The sequence below is a fragment of the Oreochromis niloticus genome, unplaced genomic scaffold, assembly GCF_001858045.2.
Source record: "Oreochromis niloticus isolate F11D_XX unplaced genomic scaffold, O_niloticus_UMD_NMBU tig00000768_pilon, whole genome shotgun sequence".
NCBI lineage: Eukaryota > Metazoa > Chordata > Actinopteri > Cichliformes > Cichlidae > Oreochromis > Oreochromis niloticus.
Genome location: NW_020327243.1, coordinates 450,692 through 469,025, shown reverse-complemented (window position 1 = coordinate 469,025; position 18,334 = coordinate 450,692).

The window sequence follows — 18,334 nt, the reverse complement described above, 5'->3', positions numbered from 1 at the left end:
CATTGTTGTTCAGGTTCAGAGGTTTGCAGGAATGAACTGATGACCAGAAACAGCTGCAGAGTCCAATAAAATACCAGTTGGAGTTCAGCTGCATTTAAAGAAGTCAAAGAAAAGTAAGGATGGCAAAGGGCGATGTTTTCTTCCAAAGAACTGAAAACATGGTCGACGCCTCATTAGAAGAATAATCTGGACATTTGTGAGGAACTCTAACCAAGAAAGCAACACAAGAAAGCAACGTCACACAGATCCAACAGACAGTTTCCATGACTGGAAGTGTTCAGTGTAAAAATGCTACATTGCATTATTGCATCCTCTCACCACAGGAGGCGCTGTTGGCACCACTGATTGCTGATCAGCTGTTCTCTGATGATCTGATTGATCCTGTGAATAACGGGACTCACTGAACTCTGTGACACAGTGAAGATTACAGAGTTTAACATCTGACTGACGTCACACAGACAGAAGGATGAACCAGTGAGGCACAGAACACAGTTACTGGAGATACTGGATCAGCTCCATGTGAACCTCTGATGGAGAAGCTGCTGACCCAGAGAAACATCAGGACATGACAGGCAGCTGCACTGATCTAACAACATGTAGCAGAGCTGATCTATGTTAGAGGATCTATCACAGCAGCTGAAAGTCCAACACTGGATACCAGCTGAGCCTGTGCTGAGTGTTACAGGAAAAGAAACACTGACACTGGTAGACACAGTGATGCTGACTGGGGCACAGAGCTGAATGATGCAGCATCAGGACACTGTTTCAGTCTGACTGACAGAGAAACCTGTAGCTGCATCTACATGTGAGGCAGAGGCCACACAAGCAGGTTTCTATGTTTCACAGTGACTGAGATCTTCAGTGGGGGTGGACATGCTCCTGTACAGACCTCTGAGGAGAACCAAGGTGCAGTCAAAGAGTCCAGTCTGTCCTCACAGATGTCAACATGTGGTTTCATCAGGTCTGCTGTCAGCTAGCAGGCTCACATCAGAATCACTGTTCCTGAAAAACACAGTCTGTGTGACATCATCAGTCAGCTGATCGTCCCAGATCTGAATGGTTTCTGTCTCTACTGAGGAAGTCAGAGAATCTCACTGAGGTGTGGATCAGGTCTGAGTGACCTGTGGAGGGACAGCTTTAAACAGTCCACAGGTCTCACGTCCTGCTCAGTCTGGTAGCAGATACCTCGTATTGTTCCAGATGTGCTGACATCACCAGCAGCAGCAGCAGCACAGCTGTGTGATACGATGAATCTCGGTTATTGATCCAACACACAGTAAATACAAAGATCAGGATTTATGAGAGTAATCATTATGAGTCTGAACACATGATCACTGAATGTTAGTCTCCACAATAATAAGCTAACACAAGCAAACACAGCTTTCAGCTCTTATTTTGAAACTTCTTTAGAGAGCTGTGATGTGAGCGTGCCTGGCTCTGAGGCACTTGGGTCAGCCTCTGTTGTTTAGAAGTGTTACAGACTGTGAATGACACAGACCTGTCAGTTTCATGTTTGTCTGTAACACAGCTCAGGGCTCCATGCTGAACGCATCCATCCAGTGTTATTGATCCAGGACTAATACCAGCATTGGGATCAATACTACACAATCACATGTGTCCACGTGATGGATTTGACCAGCTTTATTCATTAATGATCAATCAACTTATTTACTGCATCTGAGTCCAGCTTCATTTAAATGATCCAACCATGAAAATGACATCAGTCCTACAGAAGCACTTAATGCTAACAGGAAGTCATTGATTAAGGTGGAATAACACAGAGACACAACCACTCACAGTTAACCTGACCCCACTAACTGCATGTGTTTGGACTGTGGGAGGAAGCCGGAGTACCGGAGAGGACGCACACAAACACGGGAGAACATGAAGCACTGAAACAAAGATGGTGGATTTGACCTCAGGACCAGGCGCGTAATTTCCAGGGGGGGTTACAGGGGTCATGACCCCCCAATAATCAGATCCAGCCAATATAATTTCATCATTCCAGTTTATAAAATTATGAATTATCTTGATTTTCTTTAATCGTTTCAATTATTATCAGCAAAATAGTTTCATGTTTAATCATCTAGTAATGTAACCCCGCCTCCTCCGCTGCATACTTGGTATTACCCAACCAGCTTTCTCTACCAAACCTTCACTGTTTGCTGTATGTTTGTTAGCGCAGTCGCTGGTGCCAGAGACTGCCAGTGACTTCAGTCTGAGGGTTTGAAGTTTCCATGTCTGTGTGATGTGTGGTGTGAAGGCTGCTGGTTAAACTGGGACTCACTGTTTAAAGCACTGAGTGCTCATAGAGAGATGCTCCATGAGTCCCAGTACAGACTACAAACATGGTGGAAACTTAGCTTTGATATCCACACACTCTGCACGTCTGTGAGTAACTGTGATGAAGATGTGCAGAGATCTGTGTACAAACAGGAGGAAGACTGTAAAGACTCTGTGCTTCTAACAGCCTCTGTTAACATATGTGAGGCTGTTTGTTGTTGTTGCCATGGAGCTTTTCACTGTTTGGGTCAGCAGGTCATGTGATCAGGTTTGTTCTGCTCGACGATGGTTCAGTGTCAGGGTTTGTTTGCATTCATCAATAAATATCTAAATAAATCAAAGACTCCATGTTTGTTCTTTCATCATGTGACCTCTGCTCATCCATCTCTGTGTATCAGGATACATTTAGTTCATAATACACAGAAAAATCAGAGTTATTACCTGTAATAAATGTGAAAGTAAAGATTCCTGCAGTGATAACCAGGCAGGACTGAAACACATCACAGCTGTCACCACGGTAACAGCACCGTCCATCCACAGGTGAGGGGAGGAGCAAAAAGAGGGACTTTCACCATTTTATACTAAAAACACTCAACTAATGTTTCTAATATGAAACAAATAAGCCCACATTAATGTGAGCATTTATTAAATAATAGTAATGATGATTTCCTCCTGATCTCATTTCCATAGCAGAGAAAACTGTGGTGTACATTGAGGTGGAGGGTGTGGTCTATGGCTCAGGTGTAGAGTGAGGGTGGGGTGCACCACAGCAGCATGCTGGGACTGCTGAGGGTGGAGGAGGGAGTGATGATGACATCAGAGCTGCAGCAGTCAGCAGCACAGAGACCAGTGAACACACAGTCTGTTCATCTTTGCATAGATACAATATATAGCACAATATTGAATGACAGAGACACGCTGTGTGAGCTTCCACAGATACACTGACGTCAGTATCCAGAGTCCTCCTGCTGCTCCCCCCTCAGAGCCCCGTGATCAGCACCAACACATTCAGTTAGATGACAGAGTCCAGCTGCAGCTAGAATCAGCTCTGTGAACAACAGCACAGCGTCAGTGTTTCACACTCAGTGAAAGGAGGAAACACCAGAAGAACACCATGTGTGCTACGTTTCCCAGGACACACTACAAACTGCACAAATACAGAGCAGCACGTGGAAGGACCTGGAGCTGCATTTAAAGAGAAAAGACAGCGTGATGTCCTGTATGGACAGGTGGAAGGAACCAAGTCCTCAGCTGAAACACTCGTGTTTGTCCACAGACAGGAAACACAGCAGGAAACAAAGAAGCTCATGGATAACACACTTCCTGTCAGTCAGAATGAGGCTGGAGCCAAACACAGAAAGGTGTTTTTGTCCAGATGAGCCCAGAGAAGAAACACGAGTGTTCACAGACATCAGAAGCTCAGAGAGGTGAAACATGAGGTTGGAGTCCTCGTCAGCATCCAGAAGAGCTGCTGTGAAACCCTGAGTACTCATGACAGACTCTGATGGCACAAACACATCATGATTCAAACATGAAGACAAACATGGAGCTCCTGATCCTCCTGCATGAGAACAAGCTGACATGAGCGCTGTGTCTGAGAGTGTCTCCCTGTCACAGTGACAAGAACACAGCTGCTGCTCACAGTCATTAAACTGACCTGAGGTCAGCTGCTAGCACGTCTCTGTGCTCCTTACATATGAACCCAACCAAAAAACACATTTTAATGTCCCTCAGATTTTTCTCCCAGATGAATAAATATAAAAATGACACAAACTGACTGCAGCTACTTTTTGTCCTTTCTGTCAGAAACCTTCATGTGACTCATGAGAGACACGTTTCAGCTGTTTGTGACAGATCAGAGGCCAACAAGTCATTTATAACACTTTCCATCATTGTTTAGCACAAACACATGTTGACACAGCAGCGGGGCCGCAGTGAGAGTCAGAGCCAGGAGATAAAAACTCCTGTTTGACCACAGCCTCAGTTTGTTCCTGCACTTCAAACACTTCCTGTTGTTGACTGGGTGGAGTCAGGAAGCCAGCGAGGTCCTGCAGGACTGAGACTGCAGACTGGGACGTGCTCTGTGATGGAGATCAACAGCATCACTGACTGTTTCTGTGAGGACACCATCATCCCAGCAGGGCTGTTTCCCAACAACAAGCCTGGACCATCAGAGACCTGAAGCTGCTGCTGAATGAAAGAAGAGGATCTTCAGGTCTGGAACAAGGACGAGCTGAGAGTGTTAATAACGTTACTAATGTTCAGCTACACTTTACTAGGTCACATCTGTGACACACGTCACTTAAATAAAGAAGCAAATATTGGCTCTGTTTTATCTGCTGGGCCCAAAAGTGACTCCCCGTATTTAAACTGCTATGAATAACTTGTTGGTCTATAATATGTGAAACATGTGTCAAATGTCTCCATCATGAAAGATATCAGGTCATCTTGAGCCACAAAAACATTCCTATCATGAGGTAGAAGCTGGAATCAGTTTGTTGCAGAGGGACGTTTATATATCCCATATTTATCCAGTTAAAGTCACATTGAAATTCAAACATGTCTTTTCAAGAGTCGTCTGTCCAAGAGGAGCAGAAACAAATATAACAACAGTTATTTAAGCTGTTTTAAAGGCCACAAAGGAGCAGATTGGTTATAATGCAGCTGCTTCAGAGGAATAAAGATGAAACACTGTTTTTATTTCATGTGTAACACCTTTCAATAATGTGTTGACTAAAGTCTATTGACCAGTATAAGTAAAGACATCACACACACACACATGGAAACACTGAAACCTGTTTTTGGTGCAGCAGCGGTCCCAGCTGCTCGCCTTTATCTAGACTGGGTCGGCTGCTTATCTCAATATAATCAATGTTTAAAGTTCTCAGTGTTTCTGTGTTGCTTCGTATAGGATCTCCCAGCATCATCACTGTGCTGTCCAATCATTGTGTGCTAGGTTACCCTTATAGTGCGATGTGTGTTTGCACAAAGAGAAGCATGTGTGTCAAATATAAATAAGCACAGAACAGAAAAAGCTGCCAGTTTCTTCTATTTAGAGTCAAGTTAGTGTTTTGTGTCTTTGTTTGAGGCCTAATGTCAAGCAGAGGTGTGTGTAACTGGACTGCTCTGTTATATGTGTGAAATGTGTGCTTCAGCATCATCTTCGTCACTGCTGATTCCTTTGTGTCATCATGTGTTGAGAAGAGAGAACAGTTATAACGGAGGAGCAACAGGAAGCCCTGAAATCTGCATCAACAAGGAAGTGTTGGCTCACCAGTGATCCCAGCAGAGCCACTGGTTTGGCTCCAGTTGTTCTAGATTCAATGATGTTGTTCCTACAGATACATGTTAGCATCTTTATTGTAGTAAAGTCTTGTAATGTGAAGCTAGAAACAAGGCAGGAAACAGCTCCATGATCTGATCTTAATGATGTTGTTTTTATTTCTGTCTTTCAGAACTGGATTGAAACTATCAAAGGTCTAAAAACAGCCTCAACCCTCCCAAAGACAAACTTTACACACGTCATCTTTCAGCTACAATCTTTGTTGCAGGGATCTTCTGCCAAACAAGGCTGAGAGAAGATTTCTTACAGCTGTCATGTTGATGCTGTTTCAATCTTTGGGCAAACACACTCATATATTAGGGCTGATATCAGGGCTGCACAAGTTCTTTGTGATCATGAATAATAGAAGTGTGCCTGTCGAAGATCATGTTTCTACATGATTATATGTCCTGTTATTGTTCTGTATTATATTCAGCTTCACTGGCTGCACATTCTGTCTACATTTCTCTGTATGTGCTGTGTTTGTCTTTCATATTTCTCCATATTGACACAAACAGTGAACAGCAGTAGATCTACTCTTCATCTGTTTTAGGCCCAGTGAAAGATCTGAAGCAGAAATGGTGTCATTAGGAGAAGAAGAACGGCGAGGAGGCAGCAGCTCTTAAAGATGAAACACAGCAACTTAGCCCTGAGCTCAGAGAGCTTCACATGAAAAAGCTCCTCAAGCAGATCATGTCAGAGGTTTGTCATCAACAGGAGGAACTGTTCATATCATAGAATGAAGGATGCTTGTCAGCTGGATGAAGAAGGTTATTTAATGGCAAACGTTCACATTGAAGTCAAATTGTTGTGGTGTTGAACAGATTCATGGACTGATTGTCTCCAGAATGTTAGAAGAGCTTCAATGAATCATTAGAAACAACTTACAGCTGCACAGTTGTGTCAAACACATCTTTGTGTCATTGTGGGATTTTTGTGTTTCTACATGTGACACACGTCTAAAACATGCACACAATTTGAAGACAAACAGGGATCATTTGTTCCCACAGCCAGATGCTGAGAGCCATTTCCTTGTAGTCCTGTGTCTATATATATGTACCATTAGATGTTATTGGAATGATTGTCAGCTTTGATAGTTTCATGTATGTTTAGCTGGACGGCTGTTTGATCCTCCACATGTTTAAAGGTGTCCAGTCCTGAGACACTGGGGGTGGAAACAGCTGTGATGTCATTGGACTGTCACAAAGACAGAAGTGCATGAAGTGAGCAGCCAAGGAGCCGCTGATGTTTTGGATTCAACAGCATTTGAAAGGTTGACACAGACACATTTGCACATAGAAAGCTGAATTTGTCATATGCCACAGTGAACTCACTGTTCAGTGTTTTTCAGGAAGCTTCTTAACTGCCTCTGCTGCCAAACAAGCAGCTGATGTCCTTGAGAAGAAGCTGAAGAAGTCTTCAACAACAAATACAGGAAGTGGACTTTCAAATACTAGATTCACTTTAGACTCACACAAGAAATGACTCAACTAGCTGTGTTTGATTGACTCCTTTGACTCTATGAAAGCTCAGTGTGTGTCTGTACACAGACTGTTGTGTTGGACTATTATTCAGTTGTCTGCTGAATGTTTTCAAATGTCTGCATCTCAGTGTAGATGAGGCTGGGGGTCATGGGAGGCCACCATAGCAGTCTCTTCAACATCATGACATCATCATAAATGCTGCTGGACTGTCTGATGGGCTGACGGTGAAAAAGCCGTCGGGAAGGAAACAGAAGACATTTCAGAGGCTGCAGCAGATTTCTTTGATTTGGGGCCTCTTTCAGCTTTATTGGACAGAGCAGTGAAGATAAGTGACAGCAAAGCAGAGGGAGAGAGAAAGGGGGCGTGGTCAGAATCAAAGCCAGGCCAGCTGCTCTCCACCTCGTGGCACATGGTCACCTGCTCATCCTAGTGAGCTCCACCAGCAGCCCTTTCACACAGTTTACACTGTCAAACACTGTGTGTGGACCTCAGCTAACAATAGGCTACATTTAAGTCTGGACTACATGCTTTTATATTGAGGCAGATTTTTACCTGTTTTTATTCCATCAGCAGCTCAACATCATGAGCAGCTTTGACATAAAGACATCAAACTCAAGCTGACTTTAAACTGGATCTACTTTTAATACAGGGGCTCAAAAACAACCAACATCTTTATTATATATCAGGACAGAAAGTCATTTCATCTCAAATGGAAAACAGCTTTATTTGGAATAATCAGCACTATCAACTGGTTTGGGATCTCCACCAGTTTCATGTCTTTACAGCTTCTCCAACAAAGTTCCTGTAAAATCAGCATCTTTATTGGTTTGATAGTGATTGATTATTCAGTCCCAATCTGCTGTCATCTAAAGAACAAAATGATGTTTCTATGAGTAACAGGAAAACACAATCCTACACACGCCCAATTTAAATGGAGCTACCAGCCCAGTATATGTAGCCCACAGTAGATGGAGTTATCAAGCTGCACTGACAAACATCAGGACTCATGTGATCCCTAAATGTGGACCTTTCACACATGGATCCAAGTGCAGATTCAACTCTGCATTACATTTGACTTCAGCTGTTACACACTTTCATTTTCTAGCTGTGTCACTTCCTGCTTTTTGGATCAGATAGTTTATCCATGTCCACAAATGTTTGGCTGCATATTTGTATCATCTATATTTTCCAGTCTTCATACAGCCGATATTTCATGTGGACTCCAATCTGCCACCTGCCATCACGTTTTCAGGGTTCATTCAGTGTTGAAATGTAGGACAAACAGCAGCACATGTTCTCTAAATGTTTGCAGTCATGTTTAAATGAAGCTGATACTACATGAGACATTTTCCACATTTATTGTCTTTGAACAGAGAATAATAAAGTTATCAAAAATATACAGGCTTTTGCAAATACAAACTTTCTGTAGTTTGTAGCCAACCTGAGTTGGAAACAGCTGAGTGCCACAACTCATGCAGCACTCAGCTGTTTCCAATTATCTGCCATCTTGTGAGGGCTATTTAACTGCAGAGTCGGGGGAGACTCGGCGTGGGATTCACCAAGCCTGGTAGTTGCTTTGAGTTTTGTGTGGTATGAGGACTGCGAAGAAAAGTGAACTAACCTTTGCTGCACTTACCTCCTTAAGATAAAGGATGGGGAGGAGAACACTGGGGAAGGAAGTCAGGAGCACTGATTCACTTTGAAGGAAGAGACAGACGCACTATCACAAACATCTTAGGACACAGGGAGGAACACACAAATGACGGCTTGCACATTGAACTGTTGTTTGAATCCTTTTTTCATTGTAAATAAACGCACTGTCTATTTATTCCACAAGCTCTGATTTTGGGTCCCTCATTCTACTCACCGTTACACTATGAGGGTCTGAGCATCTACAGACTGAGCATCACTGAGGGTCTATCCGGTCTTTAAGTGATGATGTGATGAACCCTGCTTCGGGGCCCAAACTACCCTGCGTTTAGTAAGGCTTTTGTGTTTTTAACATGTTTTAAGGCTTTGTATCTTGTTCTATTTAATCTCAAAAAGCCCCTAAAAACAGTCAGTGATCACTGTCGGCCTCTCTCTCTTTTTATCACCACTATTTATTTCAAAGCTCAGTTTTTAAAACCTTACGATGTAACTACAGCCCAGCCAATTCAGCAGTATATTAATGACTAACCTCGTATTGTGGATGGATTACCTCAGTTGTTCTCCTGACTGAAGGTTTGTCCATTTAAAGCATCCTGCTATGCGATTTCATTTGTCCCTAACCATCAGGAACCCTCATGTTAACTCTTATCGAATGGAAAAAAGTTGGGGTTCATCTTCCAGTTTCACTGTTTATAGCTGTGTCGCTAGCGATTGTGTAGCACATCGTTGTATACCAGCTAGCCAAACTTTAGTAACCCTACATACCTTAGTGCTGTTCACTTTCCTTCCTTCATTTATGTTGGAAGTGATAGCAGAGTTATACGTCTTAATTTATTTCAGAAATCTCTCAGTCAAAACATGCTATATTATATTTAGATGGAAACTAGCGAGCTAACTCCCTGCTAACTTCTAACTCAGTTAAATGTCATAAATTCCGTTTTCATGGATGCCTGACTTTATTGTTACACCTGGTAGAGCAGCCACAGTGATCATTTTATTGCAGATGAAAGAATTTAGAAAGTTTTTCAACTCTCAGTGATGCTGCAGTGATCATTTGGCTTAGAGACCTGTAGCGGAGTTTGGGCCCAGACACAGATAATGACGTCAGACTTAAAGACAGGATTTAAAGAAAAACATAAATGACAGGCACTCTGCTGGCAGTGGATCAGCATCTTAAATTCATCCACTGTGGCCAGTTCCTTAAGTTTTCATTGAGTTTATAGCTGATTCCAGGATGGAGGGAGCAATCATGGCCTCTGGCATCAGGACTCAGAACGCAAAGTGAAAAGATCTTTTTGCATTTTGTCTTAGAGGTTAGCCAATGATGTCAGTTCAGTTTAGTTTGATTATAAACTGAGGCTGGGGTGTTGCATAATGGCTAATACTGTTTGTGTCAGTCATTATTGCAAATTTATCTCCAAAAGTTGATTCTGTTCATCTGGACGTAGCGTTTTCAGTGGGAGAAACGTTTCGTCACTCATCCAAGTGACTTCTTCAGTCTCAGCTGACTGCAGGTTTCCCCAATCTTATAAACAGAACATTTGCATAATGACTGAAACCAGCCCACTGAGGGAACAATGGGCTGTGAGGTCAGTTCCTTAATCATAATTATGCAAATTCTCATGACCATTGATCAAAGCCTGGTTTAGTTTAGCAGGCCATGGGTGTCAGCTTAGAACACATAATATAGAACATGTCAGAGTCAGAGTGTCATTAACTGTTTTCAGTGGCACAGATGGAGGTTTATCGGAGGAGGTGACTTGGCTTTTCTCCACTCACATTGAACAGGGTTCCTGCAGCTTGTTGAATTCAAAAGTCTAAAGTGAAATAAACTATCATGCCAGTTTAAGCTTTTAATACCTTTCTTGATATCCTTCACTGTTTTATTGTATTTGACCTGTCTCGTAAGTTTGCCGTATTTAGTTTGTCTTTGTTGATGCTGCAGCTGTCACAGCCGTGATGTGTCAGCCCAGTTTCTTTTGGACCTAAAGGATGATTTTCTACCACAACGCACGTTTTTCCATTTAAATGGAGGCTCAAGGTGGCAAGCAGCAGACCGGAAACAAGCCGGCTCCGGTATACAACTCACGCCGCTGTCAGACATCAGCGGCATCGGGTTTCCTGTCTGACAACAGTGTAGTAGCTGAGGAAGGCCGAGGTTCACGCTCAGCTGGCGCTCCTCTATGAGAGTCCCCAGTTCAAGGGCTGCTGGGAGCACTGGTTTGATACCAGGCTGTTCTACAGCAGGACAACCTCAAGGAGACTTACTCTGAGACTGGGACTGTTAAACATCCTCATCATTTTCACCTTTGCAACTTTTGCAAAACTCTGCAGCTCGTGTGCTGACGAAGACCAGAGGACGGGCCCACATTACACCGGTTTTACAATCGCTGCATTGGCTCCCCGTGTGTTTCAGGATCGATTTTAAAGTTCTTTTATTGGTTTTTAAATGTCTTAATGGTCTTGGGCCTTCTTATCTTTCAGATCTGCTTTTACCATATGAACCCTCGCGGACCCTGAGGTCCTCTGGTACTGGCCTTTTGATTGTCCCTAAAGTCAGGACACATACTCACGGAGAGGCAGCTTTTCAGTGGTATGGTCCTCGACTGTGGAACAGCCTGCCGGAGGAGCTCAGGGCCGCAGAGAACATACATGTTTTTAAGAACAGGCTCAAGACCCACCTTTTTAATTTAGCTTTTAACTAACGTTTATTTATTTTATGCTTATTTATTCTATTCTGTTATTCTATTTATATTAATTTAGTTTTATCTAATATTTATTGATTGTATTCTTATTCATTTTTTATCTTCTTACTCTGTTTATACTTATATTTATATTGTATCCCATTCTTATTTATTTTATCTTTTTATCCTGTTTATATTCTTATTAGGTCATATCTCCAGTGTTTCCTCGGAGGGGGCTCTCTGCACCGGGGCTGTGATCGACCGTGGCTGCTGGGGCTCTGTGGATCCTCTCAGCCTGGCTGGGGGGCTTCTTTGCCTCCCTCCTGCTGTGTGCCCAGCCTGGAGGCTGCGGTCTGTGACCGGCTCCCGGTGCAGACAGCTCCCTGTGATAGTGTTTCCTCACTTGGCTAATGCGTACCCAGCCCAATTTTACTCTTTAAGTGTGTGTGTGTGTGTGTGTGTGTAGGGGGGGGGGGGATGTGTGTATCCATGACCTTTCTGTTAATGAGAGTGTGGGGAATGAGTGGGAGGGTGGGGTGGGGTGGGCTGCTTTTAACCATGTAAAGCACTTTGTGCTACAGTTTTTTTTGTATGAAAAGTGCTTTATAAATAAAGATTGATTGATTGATTGATTGAATCATCAATCCCATGACAGCGGCGGAAGCTCAGAGGTGCTTCTCCACCTTAAAGAGAAGCAGACGTTCCTGTGAGATGCAGGACAGGAACGTCTGAACGCCCTCGGCATGCTGTCATGGAGAGGAACTACCTCCTTCCTACCTCCTTACACCTTTACTTTCTCGTCTTTCCTTTACTTCCTCATCATCTTCTCTGTCCTCCCTTTCTCCTTTTTTACTTCATCTTCTCTCCTTTCCTCCCTCACTGTATCTCACCTCCTCCTTTAATCCTGCTTCCTTCCATCACTCCCTTGTCTCCTCCTCCCTTGTCCTCCTCTCCTTCCTCTGTCTTCCTCGATGAGATGAGCCCATTTTTCATGTTTATTGTGAACATAAAATATTAGATTTAGGTGTTTAGTAAATTATTTCATTTCACTGACACTTTTTCATCTCAAATTTTTACATTTTTGCTACATTTTAATTAAAGTTTGAAAATAACTTTCAATGCCGTGTTTTATTTTGAAATTTTTTTTTGAAATGATTTATTTCAAAATTTCCAGCCAATTATGGAATGGTCATCCAGGGAAGGTTGTTTGGTTATATCTGTTCATTTGTCCCGGAGAGACTCCGCCCTTCCCTGTTTACTAATTTGACACACCTGACAGGTGACAGTAGGTGGTGATTTGAAGAGAGTGCTCGGAGACGCAGGAGCGCGGCGTTGGTGCGGGTTGGTCTGCCAGTATGTGGCGAGGACATACAACCGCCAGTGCGTGGAGAGGCAGTGAGAGCTGTGCTGCTGCTGGAATAGCTCGAGGCCAGAGGACGCTGCGGTGGGGGGTTAGTTGGCAGTGGGACAGCACCCTACCCCCTATGGTGAGACCATGGTGCTAGTGTGCCACAGAAAAGCGGCGGCAGAGTTAGGAGGCTCTACCCATCCGGCCACTCCGTAGCGGAGAGACTGACAGGACAGCCGGGTCCCCGCCGGGATTTTGTTGTGTTTTATTTGTTTTTATTGTGTGTTCTCCCTGGCCAGGGTTGTTTAAATTTTCAACATTTTTTAACTTTTAAACTTTTAAACCCTTTCTGTATAATAAATTATATCTTAGTAATACAGTTTGTTTTATCGTTCTATTCCCTTGGCTGCTCCACTGCTCAGACCGCTTTTGGAGGGTTTCCCTCCTGGTGAACCACTATTACATAACATTATTAAATAAATGTTAAATACTTGCTTTGTTGTTGGTTTAGTAAAGTTCAGTATGTGTATTTCTATAAAAAAAACACTGTTTTTCTTCACTTTCTTTATAAATCTTTTAAAATTGAATGAAGTTGTTGGAAACGTCTCCACGTCAGGCTACGATGACATTGTCCACGCCATCGCTGGGTGGAGGCTAGTCTGGTGGTTCTCCATGGAAACCGAGGCATTTGTCAGGGGAATGAAGCTGCACACAACAATAAGAGTATAAAGCAGAAAACAGGTGATTGACTTTATTAAAGTGGTTTCATTCATTCAGATGTAAATTTGGGATTTCTTTGTTTTGACAAACAAAATTTGACTCTGTGAACTTTTTGAATTGACAGATCAGATGAAAAGTGAAACGTATAAAAAGCTCTTTAATTCTGCTCATTTTGCTGTGAAACAAATGTTCAGAATATTGATAAATGTCTTTTGATGGCTCTGGCCTTTAATGATAATTTGATGATAAACATGAATATGAGCAATGATTGGTTCTTCCTTTCTGCTGAGAATCATCAACATCATAATAAATGTTGCTTTCCTCACTAGGCCCTTACCAGGTCAATAATAAATGGATTTGCTGAGCTCAGCACTTCCTGCTTTGATGAAAGATAAACATGAAGCTGGATTTCATGTGGAGGAGACTCTGAATGGGCCTCAGGATCGATAAATGTCCTCAGTTTCTTTCAGACACTCATGAATATTATACATCTATACTCTGCTGCAGCCTACAGCTCACTGATGACAGAGACAGCTGACTTTAAATACAAATCCAGAAATAATGTTACCAGTGAGACAGTGCAGGCATTCACAGATATGGCAGAAAATTGTAAATTCTGAATGGTGAAAATAGCACAAAAGCTGTGGGCAAAAAACATACAGAAGCAACCAGAATAACTAGAAAAAGTTGCATGTCCTGTGAAAAGGCTGGATGAATGCAATATAGCAGAAATTGTCTTAAGAAAACAGAAGAACAATCTGAAATGAAAAAGCACAAAGGCAACAGGTAGTAGTCCAACCTGCCCTATCCAGTTTAAAAAGCCCTGCTCAAATCAGCGAGTTAAACCAGCATGCAGAAAAGGCAAAAGTGTCTGCTGAAGAAAGTTGCTGAAAACGTAAAAACTTTCCAGAATTGTAATAAATCAGCAAAAATATTGAACAGACAAAACAGTCAGCTAAAAAAGCTGAACATATATATATATATGTATATTAGGGGTGCAACAATACATGTATCGATATTGAACCGTTCGATACAGTGCTTTCGGTTCGGTACGCATGTGTATCGAACAATACAATTTTTTAAATTTATTTTATCAACTTTTCTTCTGACGGTTGTAAGGAAGGAAGTATTATTTTTATGTTATTTTTTATTATTTTCATTTGTTATTTTATGTTCATTGATTTTATCTCTATTAGTTTGTTATTATGCATCTTGTTATTACTGTTGCATCATAATCAATCAAAAGAACCACTGTTGAGTTGAATCTATAAGTCTAAATGCTTTTCAATGCTTCTATAATCTTAAATGTTTCTGTGCATACTGCAGGGACAGGAAAGATACTCTGTGCCAAAAGGGAGACAGGAAGTTACATGCTTTGCAGAAGGGAAACCGAAACCAGAGTTTGAGTGCAAGTTATTCTGAGGAGTAGTTTGGATGATGTCATTATCTTTTATACTTTTATATCTTTTGATAGAGGTTCTTGATTAAAACATTTATTCAGTAAAGTACGTATACATATTTTCGGTTCGGTTATTACATATATGAGAGCGGCTTCTGTCTCTCTGTCTGGTGAGAGTTCAGGAGAAGGTAAGAGGCGAGACAGAGTGCAGCTGCGGTTATGACATAACCACACACATACATACACATAGTAGTAGGCTCATTTTGTGGTAAAGAGGTCAGATTGTAAGGAGATTTGAGCAGGATGTTTTATTATGCATTTATATCTCTGATTAAGCTTTGATTAAGTTTTAAGTAGTGGTATTAGATTGAAACATTTGTTTTATACATTTTACACAGAAGTCAAGATCATTATACACAGGATGGCCTTAGCCTGGTTGCCTAGGCCGAGGTCAACTAAGGTGCAGAGATCACACATGCACACCCTGTGGTTGCAAAGACCCACACATACACACACATACGGTTAGGGTGTAGGTGAAAGTTGAGCATGCTTCCTGTGACTGATGAAGAGGCAGATGCACGATGCGAGAGCTGAGCTGGCTTACGGAAAACCACCGGGGAGAGGATGGAGGCCAGTGTACTTTGATGGTGTCTCAAGTTGTCAAATAGAACATTTGTGGTTTTGAAACTGATATAATGATGCAATGAGGGGGCGTCACTAAATATACTCTGATGCATATAAAACTGTATTTTGATGTTTGGAGGATGAGATTTTGATGCTGTCTGCGTACAGGGTCAGCTCATTCTCCCATGCGTGTCTTTTTCATTGAAAATCATCGTCCAACTTTACCTTTTGGACCAGTGTGGTTACTTGCATTCCGCCTGTATTTACTTCCCTATATTTTTTAACCTTAACACGGTGCTGTCTGTGTTGAGCGCTCAGTGGATCTGCGTTCAACTACTCTGCCTAGGCTGCACTGTCGAGTGCAGATCCACTGAACGCAGCACAAGCTAGCAAAACCGAAGCTAAGCTCGTTGCAACATGGCAACTGCCTCAATGCTACCCGAAATTGAACCTCCCCCACCCCCATTCAGATCTGGCCTTTGGAACTATTTTGGTCTTCATGTGAAGTATGACCCTGAAGGTAAGCGCGTCATGGACAAAAGTAAAACAGTATGTCAGATGTGACACGCAATGCTCAATTGGTGGGAACTAGTGCGTTAGCGCAGTTAGCTTGTTAACGTGTTGACGCCGTCCAGCCCCACGCACGGGGCGATCCGCGGTAACTCGTTAACAGAGATTTGCTGCGTTATGGCGTTAATGTAATTTTAACGAGATTAACGCGGACAGCACTAGTGGGAACACAACGAATATGACTGCACATTTACTCCGACATCATCCTAGTGCAAAGACAAGTGGAAGCAGACAAAAACAACAAGCACGCATGCTACAAACTTTACCCGAGTCATTTAGACAGCCATTAGCACATGATTCTCCTCATGGGGACCTGATATGTTTAATATGCTGCTGAGAGTATACCCCAGAAGAAGCGTATAGTATAGCTTTTATTTTGGAAAGAGCCATTTCTCTGTAATAAATTCTCTTTTCCAAAGATGAGTGATTTCTTGATCAGATAGATTTATTTTTTTATTATTTTGTTGTTTCAGCAACATTACATTTAAAAACTGTACTTTTGAGTTAAAATATATATTTGTAATTTTAATAAATGACAAATTAAAAAGACGAAAATTTTTTTGTATCGAAAAAATATCGAACAGTGACAATTAATTATAAAAAATGAATAAATCATGCTTCTGTGGGAATTGAACCAGATCCTTTAGCTTCCAAAGCACCTTCACCACCCACTAAGCTAAAGGATATAACAAGTGTCAAGAGGAGAAATATTTTACTGCTATTATTTGCTGCTATTAGTATAATCATCATTACCATTTCATTATTAATAATGATGTTGCATGCAGATGCATTTAGATGTTCAAATATATTGGTATTATATTAGTCTTTATTACAGGTCCAAGAAGAACCACTTTAAACTGTTGAGTTGAATTTATAATCTTAAATGTTTATATGCAGACTGCATGGTGAAAGAAAAGGCCCCCACGTAGAGTAACTCTGTGCCAAAATGAGACAGGAAACACTTCTGCAAGGCATGCTTCTGCAAAAGTGAAACTGAAAACAGAGTCTGAGTGTAAGCCAAGAGCAGGGTGTTTTATTGTGCATTAATATCTCTGATTAAGCTTTAAGTAGTTGTATTAGATTGAAACATTTGTTTTATACATTTTACATATAAGTCAAGATCGGCACACACAGGATGGCCTTAGCCTGGTTGCTTAAGCTGAGGTCAATTAAGGTGCAGCGTGTATGTACAGACATACACACATACACACACATAGTTTCAGTTGTGCTGGCCTTCTGTCTAGTGGAAAGGTTACAAGGTCTAGCTGGGGAGCTGAGAGGTGAAACAAAGGGCAGCAGAAGCTGACACATACATATACATATAAGTAGACTCATTTATATAGGTAAGAGTTTAATCATGTTTTGCTATAACTGCAAAGTGGGGGTGCGTACGTGTTAGTCTGTTCCAGGAAGTACACCAGATGTCCCAGAGATAAGCGACAGCGAAGACGAGCTGAGGGGAAGCACCGAGCCGAAGACGATGTTCTCTGGACTGTGTCAAGGGTTGACAGAACATTTGTGGTTTTGGATTGACGTATGCTGTATTGTGTCTGAGAGGGGGGGGGGAGCAGTATCACCCCCAACCCTATAAAGCCTTTGTTTGACTATTGTACGATAGTTCAACACTGCACAGTGGTTGGACTCACACGTGTTCATTAAAATGTCGTCTAACTGCACCAGCCCGGATCTGTGGTTATTTTGGATTCCCCTCAATATCTGAACCTTAACACAAGATAAGGTAACCTGTCTGGCCAAAGACATGCCGAGCAGAGTGAGTGGCAGGAGGGGTCATGAAACACACTCCTCTACATTTAGAATTTAGACACAGAGCACAGTAAAAAAAATGCCATTTCTTGCTGTTGCAAAATGCTATGTAACTCGAAAGGCACATGGGGTGATAGACATCATTATTTTACTGTAAGAATCAACAGGCTTTGTTGAATAATCAGAGAAGTGTTCAGGTCTTTCTGAAAATCCTGAAAAACAGATTCATTTCTAGAGTGTGAAATCTGAGAGAAGGACAGAGTTCCTGCTCTGAAAAAAACACAATTTGTGGCGCAACAGTAAAGGCAATCAGAAATGTTTTTTAACCTTGAGCGTTAGCAGTGTCTGAAGATATATTGGCACAGGGCTTATGTCTCTGCAGCCCATGGTTTCGGAGCTATGACGAGTTGAAAATCCCTCCCATTACAGAATTTCAGCACTTTTCATGACGTCTCCATAGACTTTGAATGGTGGAGTATTCTGACC